The sequence below is a fragment of the Electrona antarctica genome, assembly GCF_951216825.1.
Source record: "Electrona antarctica genome assembly, chromosome: 22".
Lineage (NCBI taxonomy): Eukaryota > Metazoa > Chordata > Actinopteri > Myctophiformes > Myctophidae > Electrona > Electrona antarctica.
In genome coordinates this window covers 24,062,791-24,066,594 of record NC_136805.1, presented here as the reverse complement: position 1 = coordinate 24,066,594, position 3,804 = coordinate 24,062,791, and positions in this window count along the sequence as shown.

Here is a 3,804-nt window from a genome sequence, read left to right as displayed (position 1 = left end):
TTAACCAGTCATTTACAGATTGGAAAAAATAGCAGAAACATACAAACAAACAAGAGACTTACAATAAAAAGAGACAAAATAGAGAAGAAAAAGTAAAACAATAAAATAACTAACATGGCTGATGACTATACCGCACTCCGAGGACACAAACAATATCACAATCAATTCTAAAAAACATTTCTGATATGGAAAACAAAACATATGTATACATGTGTACCCACATAGACACCCATACATATAAACATACATACACATACATATCAAAGATTCTATACATTAATTAGATGACATTTCGGGGCAGAACAATATTGAATTCAATCACTTTGAAATAAGGGTTCCTTTTTGACAGGGTAAATCTAATTTTTCCAAATGCAGCACTCATCCCAGCTCCTTTAGCCACATGTCAACTGTCGGAGGTTTTTCCGACTTCCAGGCCTGAAGGATTAACTTCCTAGCTAGCAGTGTAGTGAGCGAAATGGCCCGTGCCTCATATTTGTTCTGAACCTGATCTGGTTCCACCACTCCGAAGAGTGCAACTAGAGGTGCCAGGGGAAGTCTCTTTTATATGCTTTAGCCAAGTGGAATTGTATTTTATTGCATTGATAATTGGTAATGAAAAAATAAGATTATATATATATAGCCATAGCCATCACAATGTGTTGGTGATTATGGGCAATTGTAACATGTATATGTTTTATTGATATTTACAAATGTACAATCACAATAGACGATCACAATGGCCAAACACAATAGACAATACTACTCAATGCTGAAAAATAGGACAAAGAAGAACCATGCAGACCAATCGTTGTACTTGTACAAAGTAAAATAAATAATCTTAAATCGCCAGCGGTTTTAAGCCTCAACATCTCGACTAGTTTTTCTATAGAAACAACCCAGATAGACATCTGATGGAGGCAAGCTCTATATTGTGTAAACCTCTTTGAAAGTTCTAATCTGCTTTTGTCACCCTCATTTTAAAATGTATGCTCCAGGAGAAGTGGCCTCTTTCCCTTGATGCAACAGCCATTTTCCTCCACCAACTCTCTGGGGCTTGTTTTGTTTCTCTCCAATTCTGCCCACCTTCTGTTTCACTTCCAATTCAGCCTCCTCCAAGCAAGAGAGTGATATAGATGGATATCAGAACAGGGTGTTTTTCTGCTGTTGGCTGAAAAACAAAACAAAGCCATTGCTTGTAATTCTGGTCATGAAGATTTGTTTTCTTCTGAAGCACTTTATTATAAAACTGTTCTTAGGGTGACTTTTCAAAGGCACAGGGATTGTTTCACTGAGTATCGATGACCAACCAATTTGAGTTACATGTTGGCTCTGGCAGTAATTACTGGTAGGCCTAGAATTGATTCTCACAAACATCTGTACATTTGTCAGACGACAAGGCCTATTCATCACTTGGAATTACCTAGGGATGAAGATTTAATTTGATCCTTTATGTACCCTATTGGCCTGAATATAAGTTTTCTAATGGAAATATCCTACTAAACTGGGTCGTATTATAATCGAGGACTAGACTATTTGACATTCAATGTTATTTTTCCACAAATGAGTCTTGAAAAATGGGGGTTGTCTTATAATCGGAGTAGTCTTACATTTTGGACAATACAGTATTTTGTTTTTAGGATTATGCACTCTCCATAACAGAAACAATCCAATTTAATGTTAAAGGGGTAGTTCAGATGTATGAAATACTTGCCATTAATATAGTGGTTGCAACTGTATTAATTGATTGCCCAGGTCCCCAGGTCCCAAAAAAATCTGAACTATCCCTTTAAGTGTAACTGGTCTTCACTGAGGAGACATTTCTGAGTTAACTCCCCAGAGATGGTCTTTCTCGATCTTGCTGACAATAACAGCCATTTCTCATATTTCTTTCCAGTCTGGCAAGAACTATACTGTCAGATGAGTCATTCCTCTTCTAAATGGTGAGCTTGTGTTATTTTTACCTCAGTGTGTTAAGGTTACTGTAAATCAAGCCACCTGACTTCTTGCCAATCCTTTACTATTCCCATAGTAGGAATGTAACGATTAGAAGGCATGGGTGAACTTAATAAAATATTGACCGTGTCCCTAAACCTGCTTAGGTAATCAGCTCCATACATTAATAATAGTGTGAATTTACCTTAATGCACTACATTTGAAAAACATGATAAGCATCATTGCAGAGAACCTCTGCCACCCGTACCACCATCCATCTGAGTTACCTGAAGCTTCCCTGGCCAGCTCTCATAAACATGTATCAGGTGGCTGGATATTGGTGTAATTGGTCAGCTCTGCTTTCCAGAAAAGACAAAGTCTAATTGATGTTGCTTTTGGCAGAGTAGCCTGCAGCCCTCTGGGGGAGTCGGGGAGAGGAGGAAAGGATGACGGGTGCATGAGGTATCGCTGGTGTGGGAATGAAATGAGATGCCTGACTCTCTGGACCCCTTCACTGAAATGCCTGAAATAATGGCTCTAACGTAACAGATATTACATTGTGTGTGTGTGTGTGTGTGTGTGTGTGTGTGTGTGTGTGTGTGTGTGTGCGCGCGTGCGCGCGCGTGCGTGCGTGCGTGCGTGCGCGCATGTACTTACTGTAAGAACTCATTTCAACTACACTGTGAGTATAAATGTATCCTTTTGTAAGAGTCTAACCAGTCCTTTACACTGTACATGCATAGCAGTAGCACACATGGATGACCTGTTCATTTTTTGATTCTAACGGTAACAATGTTATATAATGACCCAGCGGTTACAACCCAGACACAGCCCATAACATATAAGCTCTAGGGAAATACCTCATTGTTTGGCTACTGGGTTTGACACAGGCTTCTGACAGACCCCCGGTGGCCCTTTTTAGATCCATTTCTATGCACATGAGTTATTGTGACAATGAGCAGTCAGCAAGCCCCCATTTTCTGTCTCTGTGTTAAATTGAACTCTGCAAACACAATCCAGCTGCGTGGAAAGCACTCTGTTCATATTAGTGGCTTCCCCACTCTCCAGATGAAGCTAAGTAAAAAGGCATCATCATTTCCCCCTTTCTGCCTCTCCATGTTAGCAGGAAGGAGTCAGACCCTCTCCCGGGAGATAGCTCTTACATCAGAATGGCCTCATGGCTTGCATGAGTGTAAGAGTAGTGTGTGTGTGTGTGTGCGTAATCTCCCGTCACTATTTGAACAAGACAGCACACATTGTGGAAATGAAAATGGAACATGCAAGTAAACATAAACTAGCCATTCAACAGAGGTTGAATTTTAAGGGTGACATTAAGACTTAAGTAGATTATAGATATCACAGTATTCTGCACAGCTTCAGAACATGTTAAAGTACACAGCTTTCTGATACTGTGTGCCTCATGGTGCTTCCAATTCAAATTTACTCACCTTTTTGTGGTTTCCCACTAGACAGAAGTTGTGGATAGTAGCTATTAAGTTCACACAGGCTGCATCATTATTATCATCGCTAGCCTATTGTCTGCACCTATAGGTGGAAACAAATAAAATGTTGGAAAAGGTTTGTGAAATCAGTGGAATCCTGCAGGCCAATTACCTTGCTACTGAATGCTACTCATTCACTCCAGTGATGTCCAGGAGCCACCTGCTCTTCAGTAGTGCATTAGCTGTAGTTTATTGGCCCATGAGAAGTTAAGTCATCTGCCCTTTCACTTATCTCATGCTGGTACTTCCTCAGTGTTTGCCCACAAACGATGGGGAAAGCTAATGAGTTTACCCTGTGCACCTTGTTGTTTCTTACCATTTAGTTTTATTGCCTGTAAAATAAACTGCTGGAGGGTTGATAATGGAAGGT